Source organism: Papaver somniferum, chromosome 7 (genome assembly GCF_003573695.1).
Source record: "Papaver somniferum cultivar HN1 chromosome 7, ASM357369v1, whole genome shotgun sequence".
Lineage (NCBI taxonomy): Eukaryota > Viridiplantae > Streptophyta > Magnoliopsida > Ranunculales > Papaveraceae > Papaver > Papaver somniferum.
Genome location: NC_039364.1, coordinates 240,657,380 through 240,673,519, shown reverse-complemented (window position 1 = coordinate 240,673,519; position 16,140 = coordinate 240,657,380). Strand labels below are relative to the sequence as shown.

General features: G+C 36.4%; 1 pseudogene; it reads right to left on the bottom strand.

The window, feature by feature from the left end:
• Positions 1-1,857: 1,857 nt before the first annotated feature.
• LOC113296256 lies at positions 1,858-2,752 on the bottom strand (annotated as a pseudogene).
• Positions 2,753-16,140: the final 13,388 nt, after the last annotated feature.

Genomic DNA, 16,140 nt, shown 5'->3' with positions numbered 1-16,140 from the left:
ATTGGAGTTTCTGCGAGAAAAGAAAAAAATCATATAGAAATATGTCATCAAAAAATCATGTGCATCAAGATTCCAATTCAATGAAGATAATACACTGCACATATTAAATTATAAAATGATAAAACTCTCTAGACAGTGGATAGAGTCCTAAATTACTGGCGGACATTCTGATTGTTAGATTCTACGGCAATTGCGACCATATATGCAACCCACAGTTCTAAAACCTGATTGATGAGAGCATTCAGTTTTATTGCCGTTGCAATAGTATTCTTTTGAGCACCATTTAAATCTGACAAACTCAACAATGAAAGATGTGCATTTTAGTGGTTAAGTGATTTACGTGTGATTTACCTCTTTTCTTACGATATCCTCCACTAACAAAAATCTACGAAAATACATCAAAAAATTAAGATAAACCAATCGCTCCGAAAAAATCAAATTAAAACTAAAGAAAAATTAAGAAATAACATACGTACATACCCAAACAAATCGACGAAGAAAGAGGATGAGTACCTTTGTTCTTTCGAGGTTTCATCTCCAGGTTAGCGGAAATAGTGGAACTGTTAAAGGTGATTTTTTAATTTATAACGTTTGAAGGAGAAGGAATTGAACAGACTCTATTTTTGAAAAAATAAATGGGATTGAATGGAAAGTTATCTTGGTTGTGTGTAAATTTTCAAAATAAATCTTTGTTGTGTGTAACGTACAAAGAAGTGCAATCAATTTTCTATCGAATACGTTGAATATTGGTGTTAAGGGAAAACGTATGAATAAGTGGAATCTTGCACGTCCGATGAGGACTTAGAAAGTGTGGGTGTATTCTCAGCAGAGATTTATCACTTTGAGGAACTTTTAGAAGAATTAAAACCGTCGATTGCTCAAAAATTCACATCCAGAGTTGTCCGATGAGTAAAAGTACATTTGTTTTTGTAAGATATGAGGAACGACATAAGGGCAATTCTGGAGATTCAAAATTTACAGCTTCAAACTACTGTTCATCTAAAGTGTCTAATGGGTGTTCCCTAATAGATATATTCAAGTGATATGGTGAAAATAGGGGAGCCGCTTTGCGTCTTATATGAGGTGGTGGGCAAATTTGGGGATGAGTTGGGGATATGAAGTATTTTCGATTAGAATCAGTAAAATGTTCGAGTTCTTGTCAATTGCTTTGAAAATGATAATTTATACTTTACGGAACAATAAAAAAAACAAGAACAACAAAGAAATGCATTCATTTCCTCTCTTGTAAGCTTTATGCGTTAGTTGTTTTACTCCTCTATAGAAATTATATTCTTCCCCCGGCCCCTCAACCTCGATAATTCTTGTGTTTGTTCCGCTACGTTTCTGTGAGTGTTGTGAGTCCGTTTTATTCCTGCGTTACTTTTGTGTAAGTGTAACTGTGTCAACCCTCGGCAAGTTTCGGCGCAACATTACATCATTATGAAAATTCATTTTCAAATCTTACATGATGCAGCTGATAGCAACACATATTAAATAACAGCGACCACAACTAAAAAAAAGTCAATCAGCAAATTTTATAAATTACATTAATTTATTACCCTTTCATTTAAAAGAAAAAATAGACCGGTTTCATATGTAAACCAGTTTTTCAAAATTCAGGGAATAACTATCTTTTGGATTAACCGACAGGTAAAAGGATCCGACAAGTCCATGCACCAGCAGGGAGCAGGGAAAAGGATCACAATCCATGGATCTTTTTCCTTTGTTTCGATCTCACATCAAAGCCTTCCAAGCGTAATAAGTTTTTTGTTTTCATCCCACTAACTTTAAAGTTGCAAATTACATCCAAACTGTACAGACCCAATAAATTCTATAGGCATTTCTAATTTTGTTCCTTATGCTCTTCAAATACCAATGCGTAACAAGTGGAAGTGGACTATACAAACGCCCCAAATATGATGCGCAACATTTGTACAAATTTCCCTTGTTATCAAACAAGCATGTTTTCGGTTATGTATCGGTTCCTAATACATCCTCCTCAACGGGACTCCACGTCCCAGTTTCGACATTGAACGTTTCTGCTGATTTGTTGAAATCACCTTGCATCTCCGTTTGGTATCCACCAATGACATGGAACTTGCCCCTGTAGAACAATCCCTTACACTCGTCCCTGTGTCTTGCCATATCCGGAAGTGGGTCCCACACGTCGCCGGAGACATGATATGACAAAGCAGATTTTAACGCGTTTTTTTCTTGGTCGTGCCCGCCAGCAATATAAAATATTTTAGAATCAGATGCGCAAGCAGAAAAGACCTCGTGTCTCCGGGCAAATCCGCACCGCGTCGCCATGTACCAGTGACAAGATTGTAAATGTAAACAGAATTCAAAACTTGCCAAGTTTTCGTATCCCAACCACCGATGACAACTAAATTCCGACCAACACCGGCACATTGACAAAAGAGTGGCAATCCATCGTCATAGCCGGCAAAGTAATCCGTTCGCTCTTACCCGGCTCGTAAAGACAAAGCCGGTATTTCGGTGTAGTAGTCGAAATTTGAGAATTGTTTGTTGTTGTAATAAAATTTGTCGGATCAGTTTGGACCAGAGCTATCGTACTTTGATTCAAACCACTTGTTTTCCGTCGTGGAAGAAATTCAGGGGATTTGACTTCTTGTTTCCATTTTCTTGAAACACATATAAGCGTTGCGAATCGATCATATGGAACTCGAATTAAACATTCTCTTCCAATCTCATTTGGTAAACCAGGAATTATCTCCATCGAACCAAGAATTATATACAGTAGTTTGCTAATGAAAAAAGACACCGAAATATAAGAAGAAACTATAGAGAAAACTCTTTTTTGGTCTGTAACTATTGAGAGAATTGATTTTGTGAAAGCTAATTAGAAAATGTATTTATTTATAAGAAAAGATGTAGTTCTTGCAGGCATCACGCCCACATAGCCGCGGTTAAGTTTATTCCTTGGGTTGTCAACTCCCGGGTGTTCTCTTTTCTAACCTGTATTAAAAATTAAAGTTAACATTTGCCAAAATTAAAACATAATTGAATGCAGCTCATTATCGGCTAATTTGGCTATATCTTGATTTTGGAGTCAACTATATCCAAAGTGCAGCTCATTATTGGCTAATTTGGCTTTATCTTGATTTTAGAGTCTATCCATGGTTAGAGCGGGGAGTACGGTGTCTTTTTTCTTGGGTCAGATAGAGAGATATAACTGCAAGTCAAAAGAAAAGAACGATTTTTTGAGGACCATGATTTTTTTGGGGGACCATGATTTTATTTTGGGTAAAGGCATTAGAAGTAATTTTAGGTCACCCCATATCTAGTTATTTATTTAATACCTAATCTAACCTTTTAATTAATTTTAGGTTATGATTAGTGAATGATTTAGTTAAAAATAATTAGTGAGATTAAATTAAAAGATGGGTTTATTATTAGTTGAGTAGAATTATTGAGAGAGTAGAGTTAGAGAAGATGAAGGAGAAAAACATGGAAAATAATTTTTTTTTTCCAATTCACTAAGTTTGAGTATTCAAATGATGAAAACTCATCTGATTCTTCATCTCCATCCTCTCCTAGAATATTTGTTAATCTTCATAATGATCCGGATTTGAACTGGATTTTGAACAGTTCGGTTACTTTATATGAAGAACAAGTAACCGAACATATCTGAAGTTGTATTTCGGTTGCCCCGTGAGATGAACAAGTAACCGAACTCATCTGAAAGTGTAGTTCGGTTACTTGTTCCAAACACGCAGGTTACCGAACTCTCAAATAATATAATTTCTAGGAGTTACAGCGCTATGTTCGGTTGGTTCTCAATTAACCGAACTTTGGTGTACAAAGTTCGGTTGGTTCGCAAACTGCATGCACTTTTGATCTAACCGAACTTTACGCAATATAAGAGTATATAAGTTTACAAAGTTCGGTTCTTTCGCAAACTTGAACCTAACAGCTAACCAACCGAACTCTGAGTTCGGTTTCTGCGATAAAATTGTGAAGTTACCGAACTTAACAAACAAAAAAAATGTGAAGTTCTAGCGTCTATTGGCTAAGTTCGGTTACTTTGTAGTTTTAAAAGTTTTTGCGTACAAACCGAACTCTATTGGCTAAGTTCGGTTATTTTGGAACTCAACATAGTGGCCACAACAACATAGTTCGGTTAGACAAGATTTGTTTTTTTTTCGATTCTAAGGGTGGAGTTCGGTTACTTTGTATTTTTAAAAAGTTTTGTGAAACAACCGAACAGAGAGTTCGGTGACTTATTTTTAAATCCAATAGAACCGAACTGTTCTTCGTGTTCTTCATTTTCAAGAAGTTCGGTTAGTAAACTAGGGTTTTTTGGAAAATCGGCCTAACCGAAATGGCTCTGTAACTCCTATTAAAACCCTTTTTTAATGATTTCTATTCGATTGAAGCAATCAAAATCAAATTAAAGTGAAGGGATTGTTGGAAAATACCTCCGGAGTGGTCCCATGGCAGAATCAGGTTGCGGCTGGCGTCTTTTATACTCGATAAAATTATATATTATGTAACCGAACTTAATTGTGATTGCATTGATGTTGTTACATTTCTTAAATAGGCGGTGGGGGTGCTGGTGAGAGGAGGTGGTGGTGGTAATCGGTGGTTGGTGGTGGTGATAATCGGAGGTGGTGGTGGTGGTGGTGGGAGGAGGTGGTGGTTATATATATAGGTGGTTATTAGGTTAGTTTTAAATTAAATTAGGTTAAGGATAGGTTAGTCATTTCAACGTTTTAGAACACCCCTTATCACTATAGGGAAGGTGGACGAATAAAACCATGGTCCTCTCAAAAAAAACCATGGTCCCTAAAAAATCATTCAAAGAAAAGATGGCAACCACTATATCCTTGGCCAAGTATTACAGGGGTCAAGTTGCAGACATATTAGCCAAGTTTGTTAGGCCTTTAAACACAGTTGTAGAATGGAAAATGTCACCTCCCTTATGTAGTATGAAACAACTCTTAATAAATAAACCTAACATTGAGAACTCTCGTTATCCCAGGTTAGATGACTCTACTTCTACTGTAACAATGACTCATTTTAAGTCTTAGTTTTTTCAACGAAATATCTTATTTCCAAAAAAAATAAAAAATCCTTGGCTTATCTGAGAGTTTCTGCCTAAATAGTACTCGGGAAAATCAAGTTACCGCCAAAGTCAAAGGTTGATCTTGGCCATGCAATTACCCAGTGTATGCCGGATGTTTTGAGTTCTATCTAATTTAAATTTAACAAAAAATAATAACACAAGTCTTACAGGGGGTAGTCAAACGAGATTTCAGAGGACTTCTGGGGAGTTCCCAAATTTACTATTAGTTCATAAGGATTTTCAGAGAGTCTCTTAATGTCTCTTGTTATTCGTTAGAGACTTTTTTTAAGTCATTTAAATTCTCTAAAACTCCATGTTATTGGATTAAGAATTTGTAAGAGTCACTTTAACACCCCTGTTATTCAAATAAGAATTGAAAGTCATTGATTTGTTGTTTTTAGAGATTTGGGGAGACTTTTCTATGAAAATAGGCATGGTTGAAATCTCTCCTCAAGAGGTGATATTTTGGGAGACTTGAAAATTTGAAAAGAACTCGGTAAACATGAGAGTCAAGATACCAGTGCTTCCCTATTAACCGAATTATGGAGGATTTCATTCGACCCAATTATCAATATATTTTTTTGTCATGGATATCCAATGAACAAGTGTCATTGTTGCATGCTTATCCAACCTAGTTGTCATGGGATTATCCAACTTAGTTATCATCGTGAATCTTATTCAACCTCTTAAAAGGTAATCCTCCTTTATTTCAAATGGATGAAGAAATTATCATGGATCCAAATGGAGCCTTCGTCTACAAAAGAAGGTCGTGAATGATGAGTATATTCCACCATGCAACAAATGATTTGGAAGATAGTGATTAGATGTGAAGAGATATATGCAAATCTTTCTTTCTTTCTTTTTTTTATTTTAAAGATCAAAGAGATAATTGATATCTAGGATTCTGATTATGATATGCAAGATTAGTTACTGCAAATAGATTATTTTTTGTTCCATATAATGCTAATATCTAACCCTATAGCAAATAAAATGTGGCGAGATAGTATAGAAAATAAAATGTGGGACGAGGGGGACAAAAAGAATAAAAATTAAGGCATATGACAACAATGAGATTTATTTTGACAATGGACCATATTTGATTAGGTATTCATGGCACTGTTATAAACATTGTAACATGGATGATAATTTTTCATGGAATATTATACATTTTTTGTCTCTACAAATCACAGAGACTCTTTGCAAATCTCATTTTTTTTTGTCTCTATAAGTCACAAAGACTCTCTAAAATACTCTCATAGAATCACTAGAAGTCTCTACATTTTCATAGAATCTTTGAGAATCACTCAAATTACAAATTTACGAAAGTCCATATAAATCTTATTTGACTACCCCATGTTAGAGTTGTGGCATCCACTACATTAGAATTAATATATAATCTAACACTAATTTATTAATTAGAAACTAAACTAATAACTAGTACCTACACAGTACACAGTATAATTAAAAATCATTATATCACAAACATTTGGCTATTTATAATAAGGAGGAGGTTGCTTTGGTTGTAAAGATAATTGTAGTATAATTGTCTTTGGGGTCCTTGAGGTGCTTAATTTGGTTGTGTTAGTGTTTGTGCTTGCGGTTGTGCTTGTTCTTGCCTCTGCAATACTTCTTTGTCTAATTTTATACATAAACGCCTCTGCCATTCGAGGTTAGGGTTGAAATATCCATATTCATTATTGCCATATCTCATGCCTTTTTAATTTTGTTGTTTGGATGCCTTGAATACAAGTGTTAGTATTGTATGGTCCTGATCCTTTAACTTAGCACATTAGTCTCTTTTTGTAACCTAAGTTAAATATAAAACGAGGCTAGGATTTATAATAGAGAAAAAAACTTATGTTTTTCTTGAGAAAGTGTGAGGCATAAATGAGGCTAGAGTTCTTGAAAGGGGGAGAAACCTTGTAAACTTGTTTGATCATCATAGTGGAATTATTTCTTCGTCTTCGCAAGTGGATGTAGATCATCTTGATCGAGCCACTATAAATCCTTGTGTTGTGTGTGTGCTTGATTTGATTGATTTTTCCTTTCCATTTTCATATCTTGATTGATTGTGCTAGCTTGAGACACTAGTTCTAACAAATTGGTATGAGAGCTCCGGGTATAAGAGATCTACAATGGTGGCAAAGTATGAGATTGAGAAGTTTGATGAAAGGAATGATTTCAATCTATAAAGGCTAAAGAAGAGGGATGTTTTGGTACAACAAGTTTTGGTGAAAACTTTGAAAGGGAAAACGGCTCTAGCAACTACATTGAAGGATGAAGAAAAGGAAGAGCTCATGGATTAATTTTATTGAGTTTAAGCAATGAGGTCTTGAGAGAAGTTGCGACGGAAACGACTCCGGACGCGCTATGGAACAACTTGGAGAAAAGGTATATGACTAAATCCGTGACTAATCGTCTTTATCTTAAGAATAAATTACATACTCTTAGAATGCATGAAGGAATGTCTATAATAGATCATATTGATGATTATAATAAAATTCTCTTGGATTTGGCAAATATTGATGTCAAAATTAAAGATGAAGACCAAGCATTATGTTTGCTTTGTTCCTTACCACCATCTTATGATAACTTTATTGATATTGTAATGTATGGGAAGACTACAATATCCATGGAAGACGGTAAGGAGGATTTGAACTCAAACGAGTTGAAAATGACCGATATTGATGGTAAAGATAATTCGGGAGATGGGTTGTTTGTAAGAGGAAGAGGAAAGCAAAAGGATGGTTTAGAAAAAAAGTAGATCAAAGTCAAGGTCTAAATATAAATCGGGTAAATTAAAATGCTTTTATGGTAAACAAGTAGGGAATTTCAAGAAGGATTGTCCGGAAAGAAAGAATCTTGAGAAGAATACAAACCAAGGCAGCGCGACAAACGTTGAAGTAGAAAGTGATGATAGAACGGTTCTCATGATTTATACCGGAAGCTCAGATAATGGGTGGATTCTTAATTCAGGTTGTACTTTTCATATGTGTCCTCATAGATAATGGTTTTTTACTTATCAAGATCAAGAAGGTGGAAGAGTTCTTATGGGAAACAGTGTCACTTGTAAAGTGGTTGGTGTATGTACAATAATTCAAATTAAGATGCATGACGGTGTTGTGAGGAATTTAACCAAGGTTAGGCATGTTTCGGATTTGAGAAAAAAAATCTATTTTTTTTTGGGTACACTTGATTCAAATGGTTGCAAATATCAAGGTGAAGGTGGAGTTATTCGTGTCTCAAGAGGAAGTCTTACAACCATGAAAGGTTAATGGTCTTTATACACTGCAAGGTACAATTGTAACAGGTAATGCATCTGTATGTTCTTCAATTTCAGAAGATGATACTACCAAGTTGTGGCATATGCTAAGTAAGAGGGGGGTTGGCTGTTTTGAGCAAACATGGATTTCTTTCTGGTCATAAAACTGGTAAGCTTGATTTATGTGAACGTTGTATCTTCGGGAAGCAGTGTAGATTCAAGTTCAATATATCTATTCATAACGCCAAGGGTAATTTGGATTATATTCATTCTGAGCTTTGGTGTCCTTCTCGGGTGGAGTCACATGGTGGAGGTAGATATATGTTGAAATTCATTGATGATTTCTCAAGGAAGGTATGGGTATTCATACTTAAGCACAAAGATGAAACTTTTGTCAAGTTTAAGCAATGAAAGACTATGGTTGAGAAGCAAACTGGTAGGAAAATCAAGTGCTTGAGGACAGGCAACGGTTTGGAATTTTATGGGGGTGAGTTAAATGAGTTCTGCAAAGAGCAAGGGATTGTGAGACACTGCACAATCAGAAAAACACCACAACAAAATGGTGTTGCAGAAAGGATGAACCTAACCATACTGGAGAAGGAACGGCGCATGCTCTACAATGTTGGGTTACCAAGGCAGTTTTGGGAAGAAGCAACAAACATATCAGCTTATTTAGTGAACATATCTTCATTGACTGCTATTGAGTGTAAGACTCCAAATGAAGTTTGGGAAGGTTCACATGTTAAGTATGAAGACTTGAAGGTTCCTGGATTCCAGCCTATGCTGATGTTAATGAGGGGGAAGATTAAATACTCAGCCTGCCTGTACCCGTCCGAGCCCGCCTGTACCCGAAGTAGCCCAAAGCCTGTTATGGCCCGTCATGGGCCACCCGGCCTGGCCTGGATTAATTTATTGGGTGGTCTCGGGCTTTGCAATTAATTATGATGCTCGGCCTGATACCCGACCTGATACCCGGCCTGAAAGCCTTCTATGTGCCATTAATCATTTAATATCCTCTTAAAAAGACTTAAACGTTACAATTTTATAATTGTCAATTTTGTGTCAAGAAAAATAAAGTATATAGTTGTTTTTACTTATAATTAACCTTTTCAAAACATTAACGGTAATATATTTTCTTATTATAGAAAGTTTACTGTACTCTAATTAATTAATTATTATAGGCTAAAATTTAAAATTTGTCATTGTAATTTAAATATAAAATAATACTATCACTTACGGTATGCAATGTTAGAAAGGAAAGGATATCGTATTAAAAGTAAATAAATTTAATATCGTTCATTTGAAAATTTAAACTGAAAAAAAAATAGTGGCATGTCCGGCCCGATCTGGCCTGCCCGTATAAAAAGCGGGCTTTGGGCGGTCTTTGGGTAGCAAATTATCCACTTTTGCCCGGCCTTCCCAACCTGAAATTGTTTACAGGCTCATAAATATTAAGTCTGGACTGCCCGGCCTGTCTTAGTTTTTGGTCCGGGCGGCCCGGCCTTCCCGAATTTACACCCCTAGGGAAGATAGAGCCTAGAGCAAAGAAGTCTATATTTTTTGGATATGCAAAGGGTGTGAAAGGCTACAGGTTATGGTGTCCTGAAGAAATATCAAACAAGTTTCTTATCAGTAGAGATGTGACATATGACGAGCAATCGAAGTTGAATCCAAATAATGAAGAGAAAAATATAAGAGTTAAGGAGAGTGTTGGTGATAAGGTGGAGATAGGTGATTAGATGGAACTTGAGATACAAGTTCACGGAAACAACGAGACTGTTGTTTCTGGTGAGGATGATCAGGAAATTGTGCAAGAGCCTTCCAAGGGAGATGAAGTACAAGATCATCAGTTAATCTTGTTAGAGACAGAGTGATGAGGGAAATCCGACCACCTCAGAGATATGGTCATGCTGATTTGGTTGCGCATGAACTTCCAGTGGGTGAGATCATAGATAGGGATGAGCCAAAAACCTATGAAGAAGCAATCAATGTTGAAGAATCAGCAGAATGAGGAGCTTCTATGATTGAATAAATGTTTCCTATTATGTTTTAGTCTCATGTTTTAGTTTCAGTTATTATGTTAATGTTTTCTGTTTTTTTTCTTCAGAAAATAAAAGATCGAATCGAGTACCGTGAAGACACAAAAAACCTTTTAATTTTGATGAATTGTATGAGCAATTGAAAGACGTCGTACCTGGCTAAAATCTTGAATAAATATTTAAGTGTCAACATGTTTTTAAATAAGTAGGAGAGTTGTATTAAAACATCGAAAGCGTACATAGGATTAAACTAAAAACAATTACATTAAAGTGAAACAACCGTAAATTAAAAACATAACTAATTAACTAATAACCAAGACAACTAATTAACTAATTACGAGGATCGTATCCCAATCGGATGACTATTTTATGCTGCATCTTAGATATTGCATATTTTTCCCATTCATAGAGCATTTTCATATCTATTAATAATATTTCAGTATCTTTGTGCCTAATTGGTCATTTCTTGGTTGTGGGCTTTCTTCTCTCTTTTAAAGGTATCCCTTTCCCCCTGTTCAATTTGTTAGAGCACTACTCGGTCAAACTCGCATGCGTTGCTATCTCAAGCATGTTTGTCAATGTTAGTGATCAAAACTATAAGTCTTTATTTCTAGTCTCTTATAGCTAAGTCTTGGACTAGGATAATAAGTGTAGTTGAGCTCAAGGACTTCATGGAGATTCATCATACAAGTAGAAGGACTACTCAAGGAACCGGTGGAACTTCTCGACAAAAAGGTATGTGGAGACTTGAACTTATCTGTCACTCAAAAGTCAATTTATTCTATCTCCTAGTCTTTGAGACAAAAGTCGTATGTTATACATATAGACTAGATCATACACATTTGGTATTTCGATCCGAGTATACCTCGCCTATCTATATCTCGAAATATGTGTTGGTAAGCTTTTTGCTTCGACCAAGTTTATCTTTACCTAGTAACGAAAGTCATGAATGTTTCAATCACTTTGAAAATTGCTTTGACGAGAAATGGTGTAGCAACTATATAACGTTCTCTAAGAATATTTCAATGATTGGAATGAGAGTTTAGATTACATGGCCAATGTATTCCTTGAACCGAAGTTATCGAACTTTGTTGATCAAGAGAACCGGAAGTATGGCAAGTGCCAAGTCCGCGAACTGCCGAAGTTCTCAAACCCGAAAATTTCTGTTGGAGTTGAGAAACTACTTGCGTGAGCCAAGTCCGCGAACCCAGTTCGCAAACCGGCGAAGTTCTCAAACCCGAGAATTTCTGCTGGAGTTTGTAAACTATGTCCGGCGTCCTAAGTCCGCGAACCTAGTCTGCGAACTTGAGAAGGTTATATATCTAAAGATGATCTCTGAACTTAATCTTAAAAGACTAAGGAATGCTTTTGCAAACCGTGGCTATTAATGTTCATGAACCGATTCTTGTGAATCAAATCATCTTTTCTTCAATTGTGTCTTGTGTAGTTACATAAGATTTCCTTGTAATTGAACAACTCTCTTAACTAGTTCATGTGAGTCATTTGAACTAGTTATGGTGAAGAAGAACATGGTTAGTATGAAATGCTCTTATGGTTAACCTTTTTAGTAAACTATTATTGAACCAACAATGTACATGTTTGGGTGCGGTTAGCAAACCCAAAAGCGTACACTCATTTGTGTATGACAAGTTAAGTTTTCGATCTAACGGTTGAGAAATATTAACTTGAATCCAACTCATCTTTTCATCTAAAGGTGAATATTGATTGCTTTGTAACTAAGGGAAAATGCTGATTTGAAAGACTATATAAGGGGACATCTAGCAACTCTGCAAAACTAATCCCCACACCTTACGTGTGCTAATAGTTTGCGTGCTAGAGTCGGTTCTCCTTTAACCTTTGGTTTTCTTCTTCTAAAACCAGTTTAACGACTTGAAGACTTCATTGGGATTGTGAAGCCAGACCGATACTACTTTTATCGTAGTTGTTTTATCTGATCTTGCATCTTCTATCGTAATAGTAAAATCATATTGATTGACTATATATAGTTTGATTTCTCCTATAGGCAAGATATAAAAGTAATCACAAACATCTTTGTCGCATTGCTTGTGATTCCACGACATCTTGTTTCGCTACCATACGATTAAGATTCTTGTGTGGTGATTGATAAATCTAGGTTGTTCTTCGGGAATATAAGAACGGATTATCAATTGGTTCATGTTCACCTTAATTATTATCAAAAGACGGAACAAAAACTTTAGGGATTTTTTGTGGGTGACAGATTGATCCTTTGATAGACTTGTCTGTGGGATACATATTTGTTTATTGTTAAAGCCTGCGATTTTGGGTCGTAGCAACTCTTAGTTGTGGGTAAGATCGGCTAAGGGAATCAAGTGCGCAGTATCCTGCTGGGATCAGAGGCGTAGGGAGTACAACTGTACCTTGGATCAGTGGGAGACTGATTGGGGTTAAACTACAGTCCAGTCCGAAGTTAGCTTGGAGTAGGCTAGTGTCTGTAGCGGCTTAATACAGTGTGTGTTCAATCTGGACTAGGTCCCGGGGTTTTTCTGCATTTGTGGTTTCCTCGTTAACAAAATTTCTGGTGTCTGTGTTATTTCCATTTCCGCATTATATTGTTTTATCTTTATAATTGAAATAATACAAGTTGTGCGTTAGATCAATCAATTGGAGAATCCGACCTAACGGTTGTTGATTGATATTGATTGACACTTGGATATTGGTCTTTGGTACCATCCAATTTATTCCTTGTATTTGATTAGTACTCGCAGTTTCTGTTTGAGGAAATCAAAAGAGAGAGATACAAACTCGTTGATACACTTTTAATTGATTGAGTCTTGTTGATTCTCTTAAAAGTATATTCGAGTTTGTCCATACAGATTGCTAAGCGAAATATTTAGTGGTGTTGTTAGACCCCCGCTTTTCAAAATTAACTGGCACATCATCTCATTTTCAGCTAACTTCTCTTCCTGTTTGACTGCATCCTTTTTCTCAAAATAATTAATCATGTTGGTCCCCCCTATGGGTGTACTGGATCACATTAATAGTAAAATGACAAGGAGGTGCAATACCATTGAGATTTTCATCAAACAAATTAGAGGACTTCAAAACATTAAGATCATTGTTTGACCCACCCACTCCAAAATAATCATGCCAAAACCACCTAGCGTATGAAGCAACCGCCTCAAGAACACAAGCGGGTAACTTTTGGGGCCTGTCTGTGTTCCCACCTCGCCCATTGGACAAACCTTCCAACCCTAATGCATACAGTATAGGCTACCAAGCATTCCTAGGAACCCTCGTGTTGCGTTCTCCTTCATAAGTCACTTGTTATCATTCACAGTGGGACGTCTCATTGTTCCGCATTAAACCCAAACATAATTGCATCACAAAACTTCTTAATACACTAGTGAAAAATCAAAAAAAATAAGTCTGCCAGAAAGAGCCTTACATTCATCAAATACGACTGTTTCTGGGAGCCCTAATTTGGTAGTCTTATTTCTCAAAACGACTGCGACTGGGAGCCCTTGAATATTTTCAACAAAAAAACTTCCTCGATCAGTATGAGTTTACCTACTGATAGAACCAGACGTTTATATAGAACATATTTTTTATAAAAAAAAAATGGAATTCATTCAGCCGAACCATGAACCAAAAGTTGATTCAGCTGAATCTAAAAGCTGAATCACGTTTAAAGTAATATTAACTTCAAAACTGTATTAATCAAAAACTTAAATTGATAGTAACTTTAAAACTGAATTTGTACTAAAAAGTGCTAACAGTTTACAATAACGACTATCTCAAATACTTCAAGTTCTTGTCTTAAATTTATGTTTTTATTACAAGCTTAGCTACCGAAAAACTTCAACAAGAAATTGAAGGAAAAACTTCACCATCTATGCCTTCGTTTACTGAAGACACTAGAGAAGGTATCAACCAGACTTCACCATCTATGCCTTCATTCACTAAAGACACAGGATATCAACGAGAAAGTTTGGAAGGACATCAAAATCATAAAGGCCATGCAGCACTTGTGGCAACGGTCATCTTTTAGCTTTTGCTGCTAAGTTACAGATATTAGATTGAGCAGAACACCTTAATGAAAGAACAAAAGGAAATGAAGAGAAAATAAAGAGCATTACCCACAAAAAAAGAATCTAACGCTATCAGATGGGGACAACGATTGATGCTTCCAATAGAACACCACATATCTTCAATTCTAGCATCACAATGTCAGGTTCCTCGAATTTAGGTCATATACGTAACTTATGAGACCGAATACCAACCTACAATAGCAAACAAAACAAAAACGTGGTCCGTTAGTAGATCCAAAACGGACAACAACAATTGCATAAAGAGATATCATAATCAGATAATACACTTTATTGAAACAAGACACACGAAAAAATAAAACTAGGGATGTACTGCTGAATTCATGTTCAGCAAGTACCAAAAAATCAACTTAGTTCACAAACCTCGCAGTTGTCGAGGTCCAGAGGGCCAGTGACTTGAGCACCGGGAAACCACCCTCATGACTAAAATTTTCACAAATAAAATTCATCAGAGCTTCACAACCAGTAAGGTCAACTTCAGGAAAATTTTTGCATTTAAACACCAGGGTTCCTGCTTCTGCAGCACCAACTTTTGTACAGCCAGAAAACCACAACTTTTGAGCCCAAACTTTCTAAAACTTCGTAAGTGGAGAACATAAGAAATATGGTATCTTACACCATACGAACCTGGAGTGCGTTTGATGTAACGTTGAGGCAATGATAAGTCGCGCAATTGGAAATGGTAATAGATGAATGCAGAGGTGCTCATAAACTCAAATCAACAAATCTGTAGGGAAAACATGAATGTTCAGGAAAGGTAACGGGAAAGAACCTCTAGCAAAATGGAGGAAATGGAAGTAAGAATCTTACTTTTGACAATGCACTAGTCTGATAGTATGTGTTGAGGGGTGAATTCAGGTTTGAGGTTCTACCCGTCCTAGCTAGCCAAATGACCTCACTTTTTTAAGAATAGTAAAAGAGAGAGTTGTCTTCCCATTGTACCTTGTCCTTCTTTATATAGACCTTCCAAAAGCCCATTTGTTTCACGACATCATGCCATGTGTCCTAAACTCCCTTAATTACTACTAATGCTATTGCTTCTCTAATAAAACCTCTTTCTTCCCTTTTAATTCCTCCCTTATCCTTTTCATTTCATGGATACTTTATTGGTGGACTTGGGCTTTAGTCTCAAAGTCCCCATGTCTCATGTTGGGTTTGCCTCCTTATTGAGGGCACACTAGCCTGGCTAAGGGTAGTATTTTTCATGTATCAACATTAGTCCACTGACTATTGGGTCAATTGTTAGATGACCCGATAGTCAAATTATTCGGCATTCTTAATAACCACGCGTCGCGAGAGGCGGAGCGGTTACCGTGTCATTTAGGGTGATCCTCTCTATATAAAGGTATCATTCCTTCCACCCAATCATTCGTTTTGAGCACCCTATTTTCTGTCTTTGTTTCTTATTATAGGTATTCTACTTAGATGGCTCATTCTCTTCATGGGTACGTTTTGACCTTAGCGCCTGTCCCTGCATTGGTTTCAATGTTCAAAGAATCGGAATTGGAGCGTCTGTTGTTGGTGAAGGTCGAAGTTGAGGCGCTCCGTGAGCATAGGTTAGTAAATAGGGATTTCATGAGTACCCGGTTCGCGGAACGCTATGAAGTGCATCAAACGGCTCAGAGGGTTGGACATATGACATCTACCATCCAACACACCTTA